The 22,317-nt window shown below is 43.5% G+C and overlaps 1 long non-coding RNA gene across 1 annotated transcript in view; it reads right to left on the bottom strand.

Annotated features, from left to right (window-relative positions):
- Window positions 1-22,317, bottom strand: part of LOC137616410 (uncharacterized) — a 351,177-nt gene that overhangs the window by 302,375 nt on the left and 26,485 nt on the right. Inside the window, exon 2 of the long non-coding RNA XR_011039426.1 lies at window positions 2,419-2,520. This is a non-coding gene — a long non-coding RNA (uncharacterized lncRNA). The remainder of the gene's footprint in view (window positions 1-2,418; window positions 2,521-22,317) is intronic.

The following is a 22,317-nucleotide window of genomic DNA, read 5'->3' as shown; positions in this document are numbered from 1 at the left end:
TGATCATAATGAAGAAACAAACGCATTTACACATCTGTGTATAGGTTAGTTTTTGCATCGATTATATTGATTATTCAGTACAGTATGTTGATTTTGTTATTACCAATGTTTTACTTAATTTTTCTTAGGACTTCCAAATGAAATGTTTTTCTTTATGACGACGCCTGAAACGACGGCGTCATAAAGTACGCTCAGTAAACAAACGAAGGCATTTAACGCGCATGATGAAAGTGATAAATAATGATATTACAGTAAAAGCCTTTAGAAAATATGTTATTACAAATATTATTTACCGTATCTATATAAAATCATACGTACGTAGCAAAGCAGGAAAACAATTTACGCGAGAGAGAGAGAGAGAGAGAGAGAGAGAGAGAGAGAGAGAGAGAGAGAGAGAGAGAGAGAGAGAGAGAGAGAGAGAGAGAGATTGTTTTACGTACGTAAATGTAAATTTTAAACAAAAAAATAGCCCCATTTCATATAAAATAGGTTATTACAAATATTTTACTTTATCATATTACAGTAGTCTGTATAATACTGTAAAGTTTAGTACAGTATGTTGTTGTTATAGTCGTGGCGATAAAATTCTCACGAAACAAAAACACTGCATTCAATTACAACAGCTGATTCATTCTCTCTCTCTCTCTCTCTCTCTCTCTCTCTCTCTCTCTCTCTCTCTCTCTCTCTCTCTCTTCGTGTTATACAATACTTACATATAGATGAAGAAACTAAAATTAGTTTTCTTAGTGTCAATTAAATACGAAACGAAAAAATTATGCCGAGTTTACATCCATTTCAATCGTTGCTAAAAATACGGCATCCGATTTCATCAGCAAACCACTATTTTTGGGGAAACATCATTTTATTCTAGAAAATTGCTACTCTTTAAATAGTTAATTGCACATTAAGAAAGCGTGTACTTTTGTTTTTAAATTTCGGGTGTTTTAAAAATCGAGAGTATTGTTGACTTCTTTTTGTTTTACTTTTGGCTGTGATTAGATCAGCTGACGTCTAGCTGCCGCTCTTGAGAGTGTACGAATACACTAACAAAGTATCGTTTATACCATTTCTTAAATTATTCAAACCGTCTACAGTATACAGTTGATATTACATAAGCACCAATGTGTTATAACCTATCAAATTTTTTTGTTTATTACATTTAAATCAACACACACACACACACTCTCTCTCTCTCTCTACCTCTCTAAACCTCTCTCTCTCTCTACCTCTCTCTCTCTCTCTCTCTCTCTCTGGGCTACTTTTCACTACCTCCCATTCCTTACCTCTCTCTATCTCTCTAACAAATGATATCTTTGTTGCTCCTCAAAGTTTCATTTATATTGAAAATCAATCATGATTCAATTTTCCTTACTTTCTCCAATCTCGCACCATAGGTCACATCGCGGTATTTTTGAAATTTCCGGAAAATCCGTGATATATGTATATACATGCGTTATGAAAAAAATCCGCGAAGTGGTGAATCCGCGATGGTCGAACCGCGAAGTAGCGAGGGTTCACTTTTTCGGTTACGGAACAAAAAATAATTCACATAATGCAAGTCATACTAAGCGGATTACGTCACAGGACTGTGACGTCATCACGAAGACGAACTGAATTCCTACAAGGTAATCACATTCCGCTCTGCTAAGAGTTTACGTTACAAAATAGTAACATCACAATGTTTAATGTAGGAAATGTCTTCCTTCCATTATAACTTTAAGAGTTGTTCGTTAATAAAGTACAGTAGGGGGAAAAAAATCTTTGATCCCTCAATGTACGAACACGGAACGAAAACAAATACATAAATGTTAATTACAGTGCGGGAAGAAAGAGCAGCTCGAAAGCTGGTCTAGCCCAACACCCAAAGTTTAACAACAGAAGAGCCATTACAGGGTCTGGACATCTATATTTGAAATCAAGTTCACTTAAACTGTCCAAGTTGGACCCACAAAAAAACTATCCTATACAATATCTTCGATAGTTGAAAGGCAGCGAAAGCTATTAACAATAATCAGACAAAAGGTACTTAACCAAATTGTAGAATAAAGTAATATATCCACGAAAAGAATTCCCAAGGTGTTGACTCAATCAACGACAGAGAATTTCTGAAGATGTTGGGAATGGTTCTAATAACCTACGAGTGATGGCGCTCATGTATGACCACCTACTGTCATGGCGGCGATCGCCACGAATTTTGAATTTCTGTCGTGCCGCGTCGAAACGCGGGATTTAAGCTATATATATGTAACTACCAGGGAAGTTACATATTTAAAAATAATGGTTCTTGTTCCTCACTTACGATCACAGGAAAATAAAACATGACCCTGGTATGCATTGGCAATTGGTAATGCTGAGCTTCGCACTCTAACAAAATATAATAAAACTAACACATTAAAGTTAAAGAAATTAATGACTTACTTTTATGACCGTGACGTCCTAACTTAGGGGTCACGGGGGTGTTGAGACTGATTCGGTGGTGTCTCAAGTGTTTTTCCATAGATTAGCACTGCACTTGGAACACTGTAAAAGTTGGTATATTACATTACATGATTTAAGAAAATTATCAACATTGGAATACACCAAAATAGTTTCAAGTATGGATTACTGAAGCGGTTACAATTTTCTAATACTTAGATCGTAAAATACGCAAAAGACGCCACTTGAACTAACAAAGACGTGACTTGGGCAAAGGTTTCCAGGGAAAAGGGCTTGTTGGAAGGTGGGGGTAGGGAAATAATAACCGCCCCATGTGCAAACTTTACATATATTAGTGTGCTACTGTTATTAACACACATTGAGTATGTGTTGTTTGAGATGTTGAGTCTTGAAATAAAGTCAAGCATGATAACTTTAAAATGGTATATTCTCTAAAAACAACAGTGTTAACAACTCCATCACAGGAGTATAGCTGGTTTGGTCGGATGACCAATTCAGGTGAAGTATAGATAAGAACTGCCTAAAATATCGATATCACAGATATCGTATATCTAGTTGTCTCAGCATTTAAACACGATATGTAAACTTTACATTAGTCTAGGAAGACACCTGCATCCGGTGGCGACACAATTTTTCACATGGTATGCATTTGTGTTTATGCTTCAAAAAAATGTTACATTGCTGAGAGATGCAAAATGCATACTGTTATGATTTTGTCTGACCACAGCAAATCTCACGCTAGCTTCTTCTTCCACAATGACATATTACGTCATGTGTTTTAAACATGTAATAACTATTACATTAGCTCGGCCAGCTATCTCAATTTTTTTTTTCTAAAAATTTAACAACATGCCAAAATATGTTTATTAGGAGTGTGACTGGATATATGTATTATTCTTTGTTTAACTTTAGCCATAAGCAAATGAGGAAGAATGTCCAAATAGGCACATAAAAAAAAATAATAACAATAATGCATATGAAAAGATATTACCAAAGCAAAGAAAAAAAATGCATGATAAATACAGATCACAGATATGGTACATTGCTAGCAAATGATTATATGGTACCAAAAAAAAATACTGATATACATATGATTCGGTAACTTGTTAAAGAATAATTGTTACCTTTGTCAGAAACATAGATTAACACAATACGGTAATTAATAAAAATATTTGTTACCTTGGTAAAGATTCAATTTTAGTGCACAAACACGAATTCCTGGTACGTACACGTACCACGGTTTCGTACATATATATATATATACTGTATATATATATATATATATATATATATATATATATATATATATATATATATATATATATATATATACAGTATATATATATATATATATATATATATATATATATATATATATATATATATATATATATATATATATATATATATATATATATATATATGTATATATATATATTATATATATATTTATATATAGGGCTTATATATTTTATTAGATGCCCATAGATTCTGTTATTTTTATTTTTTTTCTCTCTTTTCTTTTAACATTCCGGCTTATATATTTTATTAGATGCCGAGAGAAAAAAATGATTTATTTTTTAAATGTTTTTTAAATGTATTTTTAACAATGCAAATGTTCTATAGTCTCTTCAATAACATATTACTAGCGTACTAACTGCTTTTCGTACACACGCTATTCCCAGACAATTTTACTCCTTTTAGCGAATGAAGTGGCCACTTTCATAATAAGGAGTTTTGTCTGGACATGGCAAAACGTTCTGTTTTAGCTGCAAACTGTTCCTTAACCTACGCCAAACAAGGATGTTCACGGCGATAAATATCATCACCATCACAACTGTTCCTGCTAGTAGTATGGGGTGAAGAAATTCCTTATAAGTCGGTGACAGGTGGTCCATCTCGGTCAATTTCATCAATCGCTTGGCTACCTGTTTGTTGTATGGGAGAGGTAGTGATGGCATTGTAGTCGTTCACGTGAAGTTCGCGAAGTAGGCTCGTTCTCTGATGATGGTTTTGATCCCGGTCACCATGGAATTAGGGGAAGTCCCGATACAACCATCTGCTGCAACGAAGATTTTGGCATAGGACGTGGATCCGTCCGGGCATGATACATTGAAGCCGTCCTTGTCGTATCGTATCCACGAGCCGTTGTTCAGTCTGCAATTGAACTCATTATTGTCAAAGGGATAAAGCTTATCCAGACAATTTTCACTTGTATGGGAGAGAGCACCGTCTAGCACTATACCTAACTCGCATGAATCCATTAAGTTTTTATGGAATTCAAATGAGTCAGCTGTACATATTTTTCTATCCATTGCGTCTGAACAGGGAGTTAATTGATTTAAGTCTTTAATGACCGTATATGTTTCCTTGTGTGGGGAAATCAATACGTGTCCTGTCAAACTGGATATTACTGGATTTGAGTGATTCGTCATGAAAGTCGGAAATGGTGATATCCTGTAAGATTGCCAGGCATCAGAAGAATCAAAGGGAATTGTAATCATAATCTTGTTATTTTCAACGCTTACTGTAATTAGGCTGTAATAAAATTCTAACCTACGTTCGTCTAACAAAGGAACATAGCCTAGTTTCTCCCGTCCATTCTCCAGAACTAACTTTAAGTATTTTATAGGCAACAAATGGGGCGACAGTACACCTTTAGTTGCTAACGTGATAGCTTCTACATAATCTTTGGATTTCTCAATGAAATGTGCAATTCTGTTATGTATGTGATCTATTTTTGAATCATAATACGTTAACGTTGCCAACAAATCCTGTACTTCCATAATCTGACTGATATTACTTGAATGTTCATTTACTAAATCTATAATTTGATTGATTGAAGCTAACTGATTCCTTAGTTCTGACATAATCAATTCATCTTCATGAGTCAAGAACTCAATTTTCTTATTTTGATTACTAATCTTAAGACGATTGGAAATTCCTAAACCTGAACTTGCAATAGACCCAAAGATGTTTAATGCAGCAAAAATAAACGGGTTTCGTCTTTCTTTATGTTCGTGCCCTACAGTCCACATCGAAAAGGTCAGGAGCCAAAGATTCTGTCTCGTAAGTCTTATTTTGCAAGTCATCAGATAGCATCTCTGCAACTTTTAGTGTCGATCCAAGCGAACTCTCTGTAGTCAAATGAAAATGTCTTCTATGCAACTCATCTGATGAGACAGCAAACCTTGCAATGGCACTTTTTAAGCTAGTGACATCATTCTCTGGAAGAAAAATTGCTTGCATATGCACTTCTACAACTACGTTGCTTGATGTAATAAAAACGTCTTCTTGTCTTTAAACTATAGTGCCATATTTAAAATCTATACTTTTAGTTTTAGAGCTCGTCCCACACGAGAAAAATGTCTGAGCAAACAATATCACTCCCAACAACAAAAAATTCATCTTGGAAACCTGTAACGAGAAAAATATATGTAATTACTCCTGTATTAAGAAGAAAACTTTTAATCATACAAATAAAAATCTTTCCCTCACTTCTTTCCCTCTCTTTTTTTTTTTTTTTAATTTCTTATGTGAGCCAATGGTACTATTTTTTGGGCTCAAGCCATGACGTCCTGATGGAAGGTTCCTTTTGGTAGCTTCCTTGGGTATATTAACTACAAGGATATTCCCAGAGAATTAAACCACAGGTTATCACAGAATTCTTACTTCTGGTGCGAGTATCCTAAAGGTTTCCCTTTAAGACATCGTATATCAACAGGGGACGCATATATTAACACGCCACATAGCTATCTGCACCCCATATAGAGTTAACACTTCGATATGGAAAGGTGGAGAATAACTGGGGAGCCGTTCCACAGTTGCACTCGTCCGTGGCTACTTTTGGTACTCGAAACGTAAACAAACGGGCGCCATTGTTTAATGACGTCACGTCCGTCCTCATCCTTCTTCTTGTAGCTACCTTGCAAAGACAGATTTTCCCCTTGTGCGTTTTTTATCGGCTTGCATCTTCGTTATGTCGCTACCTTCGGCCTCGCCTTCTTCTGGAAAGTTGAGTACCAGGTCCCAGTATTGTTTAAATAAGCTCTGGCCGTAAAGTAACTTTTACTTTTCGTAATATTTCGTGTTTTGTGGCGGCGCTGTGCTGCTACCGGACACGCCATTTTATGGCGTCGCTGTTCTCTTGCATGCCTTATTTAGCTAGTCAGAACAGCCTATTCCGGCCTCTTAACTAATCGATATTGTTAGTTATTTAGTCTTCATAGCTAGGAACTTCATATATCGTGTTTTAACGCTCTATTATTCGGTCATCGCCTGACCCCATACTAGATTGCTAGCTTAGCCCCTAGGCCAGATTGCCTAGCACCAGTGTTCATGCATGATATATTCCAGTGATCCTAAGTTAAGTTATGAAGATAGTGGCATTATTTATCATACTGTTTACTGTGATGCAAGTGTTTTTCGCCTTCAGGGACCATATAGGGGACCGGTTTGATTGCGTTCCTTTCTAACCTAACCTAAATGTAGGAACCCCTATATGCTCCCTCCATCCCCTGCCTACAGGCATTCCCTCTGTGTGGCCATGCTCCCCCTTCTACATAGGGGAATCATGTCCATAATCAGAGTAATTATCGCTTCTCGGTCTACCCTAAGGGAATAATCCCCCCTTAAGGTGGCATCCGAGAAAGAGGAACGGCCCTGTCCTTCCTCAGTTGCTTTGGTTAGGTTACTTACCCTTCCAGGCAACTTGCGATGTGTCTTTCAGCCTACCTAGCCTAGGATTTAACACTCCTTATCTAGGTTAGGCCCTCGGGGGGGCTAGTTCTGTACTACTACAGTTTGAGACGGTACTCCTGCACCGTTCTCATTCTGGTTACCTACCCTAGGCTAGGGACCGTCCTCCCTTTCCTTGGTGGCCGTTATTGTACAGAGCCTCCCCTATGGAAGACCCCTCTTCTTCTCCCTCCCCATCTATCCCTTGGTGTAGGCTAGCCTATACATAGGTTAGCCTATACATATCTGTCCCCAGTCCTACAACTCCTCCTTAGGGTGGAGTGATAGGGCCATCTTGATCTCCTGTTGAGCAGGCCGCTCTGGTACATATACCCTTCATAGCGTCCTATGGGGTTAGCCACTGGCTGCGTCTTGTCCAACAGGGGTTCCCCCCTCTTGAGTGTGCCCTGACCCTCCCTTGGGTTACCCTGGCACCCGGCCGACTGCCGGCCCCCTGCCATTGGATGATAGGCCCTTCTCCTATCATGGGCACACTCACTCAGGTGGGATGCCAGAGGGGTATGCGATCTTACCCCTACAATCCCTCCTTATCTGTCTCTCTATCTATCCTGGTGCCGGTCCCTTGCCGCCTCTACTGCCAGCGATACCGCCCTCCCATTGGTGACACACTCATAAGATACCCTCCCTCCCCTAAGCCGCCAGCCTTCCGTGTGCCGGAGGGCTGCCGCCTTCCATCGTCATACAGCCGATGCCCCACCCCACTATTACCTAGTTTCGGTTGTCCGACCTTCGGGCCGGCCTCCGGCGTGCCGGCATGGATTGCCGGCGGTCTGGGTATCCTAGCATATTCCATCTCACCTTAAGAACTGATCACCAAGCCGTCAGCCATCGGCTGCCGGAGCCGCCGCCTCCCGCCGGCGTGCCGCCGCTGTGCCGGCGGCCGCCAAGTCGGTATTATGCTTAGATCCTTCATGTGTCTGCCTTAATGCCTTACACCCTGCTGGAGCGGCCTCCGGTGTGCCGCCGGTCTGCCGGCGCCCTCCGGAAGCACCAAGGGACTCGCACCCCTTCTACTATCTGTCGACTACATGCCGACAACCCTACACTGCAGCCAGATGGCTTAGCCACTCCGATAGATAGGTATTGTCTTACCATTCTACTAGTGGCTGTGCTGTTTTCTTGCATATCAAATTTCCAGCATACTCTGTGTCTTAGCACGGTTGGTTGCCGGAACCTGAATCTATACGGGGTCTCCTACTACTCCTTTAACTCAGGGGCCTGAGTGGTCTCAGTCCCTGATACACCCCACGGACAATCTCAGCTAGAACTTGGCTTCTACCTACCACGGGGATCCGTGAGGATTTCCGCTTTGTGTCCCTCGGTCACAAATGAGATTGCCTATTGATAAGGTTACGGTAACCAACTGGGCGGGATCCACAAGTATGTGTCTATCTACTTCCCTTTCCCGCTCCTCTCTTCAACATTATAATTTTCATGAATTATTTAATGTTAAGTAAAAGTTTAATTACTTAAGAAATTTAACTTTAGAGTGATGCAAGTCATTCTTACGCCTTCCATATACTCATGATCTCTTTCTTTTACAGGAGGAGTACGTGAAGTGTGACCACAACTTCTGTGGAATGAAGCGCCCGGACTTCTACGGGCACAAGGCGTGTCGGACCCACGCCCCCTGCGCCGCCAAGAAAGGCGACCTGAAATATTGGGACCCGCAGCACTGTTCAGTCTGCAAGTCTTTTCTGGTTGAAGCGTTCAATGATCCTCCTTCAGCGGAGGTAAGGGACAACGCTCGAGAGAAGCTACGCAAGTGGGTGCGTGGCTTCCAGAAGAACGCCACCGGACCGTATCTCGCTACCGAAGATTTGAGGGCCTTGCTATTCCCAAAGGCATCAAAAGACTCAGTGGTCCCTAGTGATCAGATTCCCACCGTCCAGATAGTGGTGGAACCTGATGTGGTCATGGCCCAGTCCATGCACGAGTGCCGTTTAGATTCCGACAACGTGGAACGTATATCGGAGGTGTCGGAGAATACGGAGAGAAACCTCATGGGCGAGGAGCTCGACTATGAGGAAGATCAGGTGGAATATTCTGATTCGGAGCATGAGGTCGCTCCCGCTTCTACCCCTGCACCAACTCCTACACCGACTGAGGAATCACTTCCTTCTACATCCGCTACCCCGGACACCATCCCATCTAGCACTCAAGAGATCTTCAAGATGCTTGAAGCTCTCATGGATAAGAAACTTCGTGAGACTCATGAGTTTTTCAAGTCTAACATCGGAAGTTCTAAGCAACCGAAAAAGATTTCGGTTAAGGACCTCCCTGCCTGCTCGGATACTAACCCATGGAGGTATGCCAAGCACATGCCGATCACCACAGGCAAGATCTTCATCAGTGAGAAGGTCGGCTTGATCGTGTTGGAAGAAGTGGAGTTCATCCCGAACTTTGAGGCTTACCCGGACTGTTACGTCCGACTCAGGTCCGAACCCGCCTCTAAAGAAGAGACCGAACCGAAGGAGGTTATAGTGTTCGATCTCTCAAAGGCCCAGGCTATGCTAGCCAACGCGGTGAAAAGTAGGGGATTCACCAATTCAAAAATGCCGGCGCTTAGCAAGAAGCACACGACCTTCGTCGCACCAGATAATGCGACCTTCCCCTTTCTCGAAAAGGCCTTCACTGCGGTACATAAAGCAGTGGAAGAAGGGAAACCTTGCCCTGTACTGGAGGAGTGCAGGCCCTTCTCCCTGACCACTCCCTCTGATGATAGGCACTGGAAAGACGTCCAGTCAACCTTCATAGTGGGGAAGTTAGAGCCTGACGTTGCTGGTCGTCAGTTTAACGAGGACCTCCCAAAACTCAACGATCACCTCCTTCGTAGGGAACATGATACGAAGGAAAGGCTTGCCGCATCTATGTCCCTCCCATCTATGTCCCTCCAAGTACAGCTTGAAGTCATGGCCGGTGACACTAGGGTCCCTAACTTCTACATGGTCCTTGCCAAAACACATCTGGCAACGGTCGTGAAGGATCTGTACAGCTTCACTAAGGCTCGTAGAGCCTGTCGTGAATTCGTGTTCTCAAGTGCTACAGTGAGACACGAACCCCAGAGGCTGATTTCCTCCAACATCTGGGGTAAACACCTCTTTCCCTCATCCCTAGTGAAAGAGATCACCGACAAGGCTGCCACAGAGAACAGGAACCTTCTCCATAAATGGGGCATGTCGAAGAAAAGGAAATCCTCTCAGGACGACGGCCCTCAACCTAAGAGGAAACCCACAAAGCCAAAACCCCAGCAACGTCAACAGAGACGGCAGTTTCCGGGATCCGCTACTCCCCAAGTGGCAGCTCAGCCACAACAGACCTTTCAGCTGGTCACCCAACCGGTCCTGTCACAGTCACCGGTCTTCACACCTGCATTTGAGCAGCAATCCACTACCTTTCGTCCTAAAGGTAGAGGCTCAAGCAGAGGCTCAGGCAGAGATGCGTCTCGCCGTCCCTCCAGAGGCAGAGGAGGAAGGGGAGCTAGCGGCCGAGGTAGCAAACACTCGGGAAGCCAGAAGCAATGAAGTGCTTCCGGTGGGAGGAAGACTCCGCCAATTCCAGGATCGTTGGACCTTCGATCCCTGGGCACACAGCATCGTCAAGAAGGGACTAGGCTGGAGCTGGACTCAACCACCCCCAACCTTCCAGCAATTCTTCCAACAGTCAACCCCCCTCCTGGAAGAATATGTCCTAGAACTCTTGAACAAGAAGGTGATAAGGAGGGTAAAGTCAACCAGGTTCCAAGGGAGACTATTTTGCGTCCCCAAGAAGGACTCCGACAAACTCAGAGTCATTCTAGACTTATCCCCTCTCAACAAGTTCATAGCGAACAACAAGTTCAAGATGCTGACTCTTCAACAAATCTGGACCCTTCTGCCCCAAGGGTCCTACACGGTCTCGATAGACCTGGCGGATGCCTACTGGCACATTCCGATGAACCATCACGCTTCCTCCTACCTAGGATTTCGACTCCAAAGGAAAAGCTACGCTTTCAGGGCCATGCCCTTCGGGCTCAACGTGGCCCCACGGATCTTCACCAAGCTGGCAGACGCCATCGTTCAACAGCTCCGCCTCCGCGGTGTCCAGGTGATGGCCTACCTAGACGACTGGCTGGTCTGGGCGACATCGCCCGAAGATTGTGTACGATCCTGCAACAAAGTCACCCAGTTTCTAGAACACCTGGGGTTCAAGATACACACCAAGAAATCTCGCCTCTCTCCAGCTCAGAAGTTCCAATGGTTGGGAATCCATTGGGATCTTCAGTCACACCGCCTTTCCATCCTGCAGAAGAAAAGGAAGGAAATAGCAGGGTCTGTCAGAAAACTGCTGAAGTCCAAAAGGATCTCAAGACGGCAGCAGGAACAAGTTCTAGGCTTTTTACAGTTCGCCTCTGTGACAAACCCAGTGCTCCGTGCACAGCTAAAGGATGCCGCGGGAGTCTGGAGACGTTCTGCATCCATCGCTCGAAGAGACCTCAAGAGACGGCTTCCAAACAGACTTCGGTTACTCTTAAAGCCGTGGTCGGAAGAAAAGGCCCTGAAAAGGTCCATCCCTCTTCAACACCCACCTCCATCACTCAACATCCACACGGACGCTTCGCTGGAGGGTTGGGGAGGTCACTCCCACCAACAACAGGCTCAAGGGACATGGTCTCCCCTATTCAAGACGTTTCACATCAACATCTTGGAGGCCATGGCGGTCCTTCTCACTCTGAAGAAACTCTCTCCGCCTCCCTCGATCCACATTCATCTGACTCTGGACAACTCGGTGGTAGTCAGATGTCTCAATCGTCAGGGCTCGAGATCGCCCCAGATAAACCAGGTGCTTCTCCCAATCTTCCGACTGGCAGAAAAGAAGAAATGGCACCTGTCTGGAGTTCACCTACAAGGATTCCGCAACGTGACGGCGGACGCTCTATCTCGGACAAGCCCGATAGAGTCGGAATGGTCTCTAGACGCAAGATCGTTCTCCTTCATCTCTCACCAAGTCCCGGAACTTCAGATCAATCTCTTCGCACCGAGCGACAACAATCAACTTCCTCGTTATGTGGCCCCGTACGAGGACCCCAATGCAGAAGCAGTGGACGCCATGTCACTGGATTGGAACAGATGGTCCAGGATATACCTGTTCCCTCCCACCAACCTTCTGCTGAAAGTCCTCTCCAAACTGAGAACCTTCAAAGGAACAGCGGCCCTAGTGGCTCCCAAGTAGCCCCGGAGCAATTGGTACCCCCTGGTCCTGGAGCTGCAGCCCAAGCTGATCCCCCTCCCGGGCCCAGTTCTCTCTCAGCAAGTACAGAAGTCGACTGTCTTCGCTTCATCACTGAAAGTCAGGGACCTTCATCTCATGATTTTCTCTCCCTAGCCGCGAAGAAAAGGTTTGGGATCTCGAAGAAAAGTCTAGACTTCCTCGAGGAATACAAGACCGAATCCACACGACGGCAATACGAATCATCCTGGCGAAAGTGGGTCTCGTTCGTCAAAGCAAAAAATCCTACGGAAATCACCATTGATTTTTGCATGTCCTTCTTCATTCACCTTCATGGACAAGGCTTAGCAGCCAACACGATTTCTACCTGCAAATCGGCTTTGACTAGACCACTACTGTACGCCTTCCAGATAAACTACAAAAGGCATGCGCTAGACTACGCCCAGCACCTCCGCCAAAACCTATCTCCTGGTCCCTGGACAAGGTGCTCCATTTTGCCTCTAACTTGGACAACGATTCGTGCCCTCTCAAGGATCTGACTCAAAAAGTTATATTCCTTTTTGCTCTCGCCTCGGGAGCTCGAGTCAGCGAAATAGTGGCATTATCAAGAGACGAGGGTCATATCCTGTTTACAGACTCAGGAGAACTTACCCTCTTCCCTGATCCGACGTTTCTCGCAAAAAACGAATTACCCACCAAGAGATGGGGCCCCTGGAGAATCTGCCCCCTGAAGGAAGATGTCTCTCTATGTCCAGTAGAGAGCCTCAAGGTCTATCTTCGAAGAACTTCAGACTTTGGTGGAGGCCAACTCTTCAAAGGAGAAACATCGGGTAGCGACCTGTCACTGAAACAACTAAGAGCGAAAATCACCTACTTCCTTCGCAGAGCGGATCCTGACAGTACACCCGCAGGTCACGATCCTAGAAAAGTCGCATCTTCTCTGAATTTCTTTCAGAGTATGGATTTCGAAAGCCTCAAGAGCTTCACAGGATGGAAATCCTCGCGTGTTTTCTTCAAGCACTACGCGAAGCAAGTGCATGAAGTCAAACATTTCGTGGTAGCCGCAGGTAGTGTTATGAAACCTACAGTTTAACTCTGCATAGAACAGTGAGTTACCTGGGACTTTAACTCTACGGGTGCCTGTGTTGACCCTCGTGTGATACATAGTGATTTATGGACACTTAGTGTTTCTCATAGACTGTTCTTTACAAGGTGAAAATGTCATAGACTTTACATGAGTGCCACATGCCTAGGGCATGATGTGTTTTTTTCCCTTTTTAAAGACTGACGTTCCTCTGGAGCTTGTGCTTTCTAATCATTTGAAATTTCTTTCAGATTCAAGATTGAAGTCTTCCAATTTCTATGTACATTATTTATTATTGTAAATTAACTTTACATTCCTTATTGCATTTATTACTATTATAACCTGCAATTGTGAAATAAAATGTCTATTTTATTACTTGTGCGTCTCTCTTCGCTCCTATTTACACTATGAAATACATGAATGTCATAGTTTCATTTACCCCTTTCTTTGAATGAGAAGAATAATATGTTTTTGTCTGTATTATATACTCACCCATGCTGTGTAATATTCCTAATTGAATACTTACTTACGCCATACTTTCGAGACCAGATTGTTCTCTAACCTTGGAATAGAGTGACTAACCATCACTTATCTACTGTTGAGAATGTTCCTACACGAATATTGACCATTCTGTCTTGTCTCCGAGTCCTTCATGAACTCTCCGCAGGGTGAGTAGCCCTTCGATGACCACTTTGAATTTTGGTATAACCCGTTGGGACTTCTCTGCCGGGGGGGCAGGAAGCTGGATCCCCACGGAACCTCTACTGAGGTCACATTACATACCTCTATTCAAAGCCCTTGGCACTTACTCTAATAGGGGGAAAATTTCCACGATACATTGATTCTCTGGTACTCTTCCATCAGGACGTCATGGCTTGAGCCCAAAAAACGGTGCGAAAAATCTATTTTTGGGTGAGATGGCCATGACGTCCTGATGGACCCTCCCTGCTATTCTAGTCCAGCCTTTCAGGCCCCGCCCTGTCCTGCTGTATCATGGAGATTAGCAAGTAGCTGACATCAGGATGAGGACGGACGTGACGTCATTTAACAATGGCGCCCGTTTGTTTACGTTTCAAGTACCAAAAGTAGCCACGGACGAGTGTAACTGTGGAACGGCTCCCCAGTTATTCTCCACCTTTCCATATCGAAGTGTTAACTCTATATGGGGTGCAGATAGCTATGTGGCGTGTTAATACATGCGTCCCCTGTTGATATACGATGTCTTAAAGGGAAACCTTTAGGATACTCGCACCAGAAGTAAGAATTCTGTGATAACCTGTGGTTTAATTCTCTGGGAATATCCTTGTAGTTAATATACCCAAGGAAGCTACCAAAAGGAACCTTCCATCAGGACGTCATGGCCATCTCACCCAAAAATAGATTTTTCGCTTCGCTCAAAATCCGTTCTCTCATCCGTGGGTTGGGATACGTTTTGAACTCTAAACCTATTGGCCGTTAATGTTTCCAAAATGTTAAATGGGCCTTCAAACTTAGGTGTTAGTTTATAATTGAGTCCTTTACGTACATTTACCTGTATATATACATTATCACCCACGGTATATGTTTTAGTTGGCTTCGCTATTTTATCATGATTCCTTTTCATTATGATTTGTGATTCTTCTAAATTCTTTCGAAGGATATCATATCGACTTTACTTGCATTTATTCATTCTTTTAAAGGATTTGATAGATTAGTTGTAGGCATTAATACATGGAAAGGTGTTCTAACTGGGGTACCATACAATGCTTCATGCAGTGACATTTTAATTGATATATGATATGAATGATTCAGAGTACTCAGTACCGCAGGTATTGCAATATCCCAGTTGGGGTCTGATCCCCCTAGTGTTAATCTTAATATATTTAAAATCTTCCTATTTGCTCTTTCCATTAGCCCATTCGACTCTGGGTGATATACAGTATCATGGTATTTATTTTCTTTATGCTAAGGAATTCACACAATGAGGTAAGAAAGTGATTATTAAATTCACCACCCGAGTCTGAGATTATCATGTGTGGAATTCCATGTTTACAAATGTAACACTCGTGAAACTTCCTAGCGTATTCAATCGCAGTTTTAGTTTTAAGCGCTATTAGTTCTGTATATCGAGTTAAAGCATCTACAATTACTAAGAGGTGCTTATTTCCTCTGTCTGACTCGTAAAATCCTGTTAACAAATCTAAATGTATTCTTTTAAAGGGTTGATTGGGCACGGGATAAGCCCCTAGGCTGACAGGTGTTTTTGTATGCCCTTTGTTTTCCTGACATGTGCGACAATTAGCTATGTGTCTTTTTATATCTGTAAGCATTGTATGCCAATAAAACAATGATTTGGCTTTCTGTGACATTAATGAGAACCCCGGGTGTCCATGTAATGGATTTGCATGCAACCAATTTAGGACAGTGGCAATAAGTGAGATTGATACTACTACCTGGTCGTTAGTTACATGTGGTGTATTGCGGGTTTTCCTTGTCACGGTCCTACACAGAATATTATCTTTGATTATATAATTCTGCTGCTTATACTTTATATATCCCTTTTCCTTATGATTGCCTTTCAAAGCATTTATAATTGTTTCTATTTTCTGATCTTTTCTTTGCTCAGTCTGTAATAATTCAGCACTCCAGCCTAAATCTTCTTGTTCAGATATCGTTTTAACAATAGGCATGGATGTTGATATATCTATCAATTCAGCTAAAGGCTCCGTACAAGATGACACGGGGTTGCGTGATAATGCATCCGCAATGATATTTGCTTTCCCAGGTAAATACCCGATTCTTGCGCCAAAATCTTGAATGATCAAATGCCACCGAGTTCGTTTAGGGCTGTGGTTGAAGCCTTTAAAGAACTCGGTTAGTGGTTTATGGTCAGTAAGAACCTTAACGGGATAACCGTATATTATGAACTTAAAATGCACTAGTGAATTAACAATAGCTAGCCCTTCCTTGTCTATTACTGCATACTTACTTTCGGAAGTTCTCAGTTTTCGAGAATAAAAAGCTATCGGGAAAAATTGTTTATCATATTGCTGAAGCAATACCCCTCCTACTCCTAAGTCTGAGGCGTCTGTTGCAATGAGGAATTCCTTACCGAAGTCAGGAAATTTTAAGATAGGAGAACTTCACAGTTCATCTTTCAAGGTATTAAACTCCTGTTGATGATGCTCAGACCATATGAAATCTACGCCCTTCTTCATAAGATCAGTTAAAGGAGCGGCTATTATTGAATAGTTGCGTATAAAACGCCTGTAATATCCACTACAACCCAGAAATTGCTGTATTCCCTTGACATTAGTAGGTATGGGAAAATTACGTATAGCCGACACCTTATCATGGACTACTTTAGGACCTTGGCTTGACACCATGAAACCCAAATATATTAATTCTGTTTTGAAAAATTCACGCTTACTAATCTTTACCCTTAAGTTATGTTGTCTTAATCTCTGTAGTACTATTTCTAACTTACGTAGATGTTCTTCTAAGGTGTTGGAAAAGATTACAAGATCGTCCATATAGGCATGCAATATATCCCCTAACAAGTCTCCAAACACTATGTTAATCATTCTTGTAAATGTTATGGAGCACAACGTAAACCAAAAGGCATCCGTAAAAATTCATAATGTCCCCTGGCTGTGCTGAAGGCTGTGTATGGGATACTAGCTTCTTCTAATGATATCTGGTGAAAGCCTTTAAGTAATCTGGTGAAAGCCTTTAAGTAAGTCCAAACTGGTAAAATATTTATTCTGACCTAACAAAGACAAAATATCGTCAGTACATGGCACTGGGAATCGATCAGGGAACGTCTCCTCGTTTAGACGACGGAAGTCTACGCAGATACGCCATGTTCGATCTTTTTTCGGTACAACTATTAATGGAAAATTATAAGGGCTGTTTGATTTCCTAATGACTCCTTCTTCTAGCATTTTACCTACTTCATCATTTATTTCATTCTGGAATTTCATAGGGAGTCTGTATGAGGGTACACAGATAATTTTCTGCTTGTCCTTTAACCTTATTTGATGCTCGATCACATCTGTTTTTCCTAAGGATCCATCCGTAGTGGAAAAAACATCATGATATTTAGTTAAAAGTCCAAAAATTTTCTGCTGAATTTCTTCGTCTTGAATGTCTTTATTGATTTTATTTATAATAGATTGCAAAAGGGATTCAACCACAACTGATTGAGCGTGATTGATTTCAGCAACGGTAAGAATACGATGTTTATAAACTTCTACATCCAAGATATGTTGATTTTTGTGAATTACTAAAGTGTTATTTAAATGATTACAGACTTCAATATTACATTGTTGATGTGAGCCTACAGTATAAATAGCTTGTGTGACAGACAATCCGTTAGTTTTCAAAGTGTCGGAAAGGATTAATATTTCAGATCCCGGTAATGTTTTCTTTATTTGCACTATTAAATTCGAAGGTACGTTTGGCTCGATAGATTGCGTGCAAGATGATATTACGGGTGAACGAGAATTCTGCTGGGTCGCGTATATTATTTCTTTATTAGTGAGACAAGTTATTGGTTCTTCAACGTACGTTATGGTTAAATTTGTCGTCTCCTTTTTATCCAAAACTGATTTTAAGGTATTAGAAGACTTATAGAATTTTCCTTTGATATACACGCCGTGCTTGGCAGGGCTAAGATAATGTTTTGATTTCCCATAGATGGGTATCCTATAATTACAGCTGGATACATATCAATGTTTTGTACAACAACAAATGTATCGGCAAACGTGCGTTTACCGACTTTGAATTGAACATGAGTTATGCCTATGACATTTAATTCATTATTTCCTAGACCCGAGAGTCTCACTCCGGATTTTTCTATCGGAAAGTTCGAAAACAACAAATGATGTGTCCTCAAATCCATGATATTACGTGGACTACCAGAGTCAAAAAATAACGTAAAGGATTTGTGTTCTAAATTTACAGCATATAATGTTGGTCGTAACTCATTTTGGCTTATTATTGTATGAATTCGTTGCAAATCTACGGAAGCATGCACTGTTTTACTTAATTCAGCCGTGTGTTTCATAGGAAAATCTATTGCCTCACAATGATCTGATAAAACATTAAATTGATTATTCAATACTATAGATGTTGACATGAATGACCTTGACCCAACATCACTCTCTTCCCCACTGGAGTTAATTATGTGGTATTTGCTTTGCTCTGCACATTCTGAAAATTAGTCTGACCTTGCGAGGTCTGGTTTGACGACCCAGGCTCAGCGTTATTCGAAGAAGTGTTTGTTTGTTTCAGATTCTGAACTACATTGAATTTTGGCTGTTTCTTCTTATTGTTAAAATGAGGATTTTTCTTTTTATTTCCATATGGAACTGACTGTGGAATTGACTGTGTATTTCTATATGAATGAGTCGAACTATTATGTATCGAACAGAATTTCGTTCTGCAGTCCGCGATCAAGTGACCTTGACGTTTGCAATTATAACACGTCATTCCCACAACATGACAAATTCGAAGATAATTTGTATTTTTCCTAACCATACAAACCTTAGCTATTTACATTGGGTTTACCTTTTAGCGCAGCTGAAATGACGAGCCAATAGTTTTAACGAGGGTTAATTACCCCCGCGCTAGTTAGCGGGGGGTAGGGGAAGGGTAGCTTGCTACCCCTCCCCCCCACACACCGGTGACTTGCTTCACTTTCACTTAGAGGTAGGACTTGACTTGGGGGTCAGGGATGGCGGGCACATATGTGTAAATAGCTAAGGTTTGTATGGTTAGGAAAAATACAAATTATCTTCGAATTTGTCATTTGTTCTGTAACCGAAATACAAACCACGCTATTTACATTGGGTGACTTACCCCTTAGGAAGGGTGGAAAGTCCCCAGCCTTACTGACTTCGGCTTGCCCGGGGGCTCGATCCCTCAGTGAGCAGCACTAGAGAAAGGGAGCCCCTGTACCTCACAAGTTACTAGCATCGCTAGGAAAGAGTGGCCTACATAAGCAGTGTGTGGAGGAGAGTGTGACTCGTCCTATGAAGTTGACCTTGAGACCTTCAGATAGGAATTCTAGGATAGGATGTTCCCAATACCACCTCGTCAGGGTATGGGAGACGCAACAGTATTAAGCTTAATACTAGGAGCACAAAGAAGCATGGGTTACCTGCAGAGGTCGAGGTCAGCTATGCGAGGACCAGGATGCTGCTTCCCCAAGAGAGGGGAGAATGAAGAAAGAAGTAAGGGTCAGACATACTCTTTCATTCACGCAGACTAAGACCGGGTAACAACGCCCTCAACCTACTGCTACTTGTCCAAAAAGGAGCCTGAGGTTAGACCAGCTGTTGTGCAGCCACCACAGGGCCGATAGAAAACGTATCGAGGCTCCTGTGGGTCACGTCTTGCAGGTAGTGGGCTGTGAAGGTCGTCTGACGCTTCCAGACCCCAGCTTGAAGTACCTGCGCCACAGAGAAGTTTCTCTTGAAGGCCAGGAATGTAGCAATACCCCTGACATCGTGGGCCCGAGGGCGACGTGACGGAGGAGGGTCAGGATTCAAGGCATGGTGGATAACCCTTCGAATCCAAGCTGAGATGGCGTTCCTGGTGACCCTCCTCTTAGTCCTGCCAGTGCTCACAAACAAAGCTCGCACTTGAGAACGGACTGCAGCCGTTCTCTTCAAGTAGTGCCTCAGACACCTCAATGGACATAGCAGCAGCTGGTCTGGGTCGCTTGTTACAGAACGGAGACTCGCGATCCTGAAAGAGTCGAACCGAGGATCCGGCACCCCAGGATTCTGAGTCTTGGCAACAAACTCAGGGACGAACCTGAACGTTACCTCCCCCCATCCCCTTGAATGGGCGATGTCGTACGAGAAACCCTGAAGTTCACTAACCCGCTTGGCCGAAGCCAAAGCGAGTAGGAAAGCCGTCTTCCAGGACAGGTGGCGATCGGAGGCCTGGCGTAATGGTTCGAAGGGAGGTCTCTTAAGAGACCTGAGGACTCGAACCACGTTCCAAGGAGGAGGTCTCACTTCCGACTGGGGGCAGGTAAGCTCATAGCTACCTATGAGAAAAGAGAGTTCTAGCGATGAAGAAATATCCACGCCCTTCAGTCTGAAGGCCAAGCTTAAGGCTGAGCGATAGCCTTTCACTGCCGAGACAGAAAGGCGCATTTCTTCCCGCAGATAAACGAGAAAGTCCGCTATTGCTGGAATAGTGGCATCGAGTGGAGAGATACCCCTTCCACGACACCAGCCACAAAAGACACTCCACTTTGCTTGGTAGACTCCCTCAGAGGACCTTCACAGGTGCCGAGACATTCTCTCTGCAACCTATTGCGAAAAGCCTCTCTCTCCGCGAGGAGACGCTGGATAGTCTCCAGGCGTGAAGCCGAAGCGAGGCTACGGCCCTGTGAGGGACACCGGAGTGGGGTTGTCTGAGAAGCTCGTGTCGTGGAGGAAGCTCCCTCGAGAGCTCCGTCAGGACCTGCAGAAGGTCCGGAAACCATTCCGCGTGATGCCATAGCGGAGCTACCAGAGTCATCGAACAGTTGACCGATAGTCTGGTCCTGTTGAGCACCCTTCTCATCAGACAGAACGGTGGGAAGGCATTCACGTCGGTGTTGTCCCACCGTTACTGGAAAGCATCTTGCCAGAGTGCCTTGGGGTCCGGGACTGGGGAGCAGTACAGGGGCAGCTTGAAATTCAAAGCTGTCACGAACAAGTCCACAGTCGGGGAACCCCACAAAGTCAGGACTTTGTTGGCTATCTGAGGATCCAAAGACCACTCGGTACTCACTATCTGCGAGGCCCTGCTCAGACTGTCGGCGAGCACATTCCTCTTGCCAGGAATGAAGCGAGCTGATAGTGTTATCGAGTGGATTTCGGTCCACCTCAGAGTCTCTACTGCAAGATGGGATAGCTGCTGCGAAAAAGTGCCTCCCTGCTTGTTGATATAAGCCACTACCGTGGTGTTGTCGCTCATCACCACCACGGAGTGACCCGCCAGGGACCGTTGGAACTGCTGAAGAGCCAGAAAGACGGCCTTCAATTCTAGCAGGTTGATGTGTAGGCACTTTTCTGATTCTGACCAAAGGCCTGAGGCCCTCTGGTTCAGAACGTGCGCCCCCCACCTTTCTTTTGACGCGTCCGAAAACAGAGTCAATTCCGGGGGGAGGACGAGAAGACTCACTCCCTTTCGTAGGTTCTCGTCTACCAGCCACCATCGCAAGTCTGTCTGTTCCAGAGACCCTATTGGGATCAGAATGTCCGGGGAATCGGATCCTTGATTCCACCGGGACTTGAGCCGCCATTGAAGGGATCTCATCCTGAGGCGGCTGTTTGGAACCAGACGAGCCAGGGAGGATAGGTGACCTAAGAGACGCAACCACGATTGGGCGGGGAGTTCTTCTCGCCTGAGGAAGGGTTCTGCCACCCTCCTCAGCCTTGCTATCCAGTCGTCTGATGGAAAGGCTTTGTGGAGATTGGTGTCTATCAACATGCCTAGATAAACCAGACGTTGGGACGGCTGCAGAGAGGACTTCTCGAAGTTTACCACGATCCCCAGATCCTGGCAAAGATCCAGAAGCCTGTCACGGTGCCGAAGAAGGGTCGACTCCGAGTCTGCTAGGATCAGCCAATCGTCCAGATAACAAAGGAAACGAATGCCGTTCCTGTGCGCCCAAGATGAAATCAGGGTGAACACTCTGGTGAACACCTGAGGAGCTGTGGAGAGACCGAAACACAGCACCTTGAACTGGTAGATTTTGTCGTCTAGGCAAAATCTCAGGTACTTCCTGGAAGACGGATGGATTGGGATCTGGAAGTACGCGTCCTTTATATCCAGTGTGCACATGA

This window comes from Palaemon carinicauda, chromosome 22, assembly GCF_036898095.1.
Source record: "Palaemon carinicauda isolate YSFRI2023 chromosome 22, ASM3689809v2, whole genome shotgun sequence".
In the NCBI taxonomy this organism is placed as follows: domain Eukaryota; kingdom Metazoa; phylum Arthropoda; class Malacostraca; order Decapoda; family Palaemonidae; genus Palaemon; species Palaemon carinicauda.
This window is presented reverse-complemented; position numbering and strand designations above follow the sequence as displayed.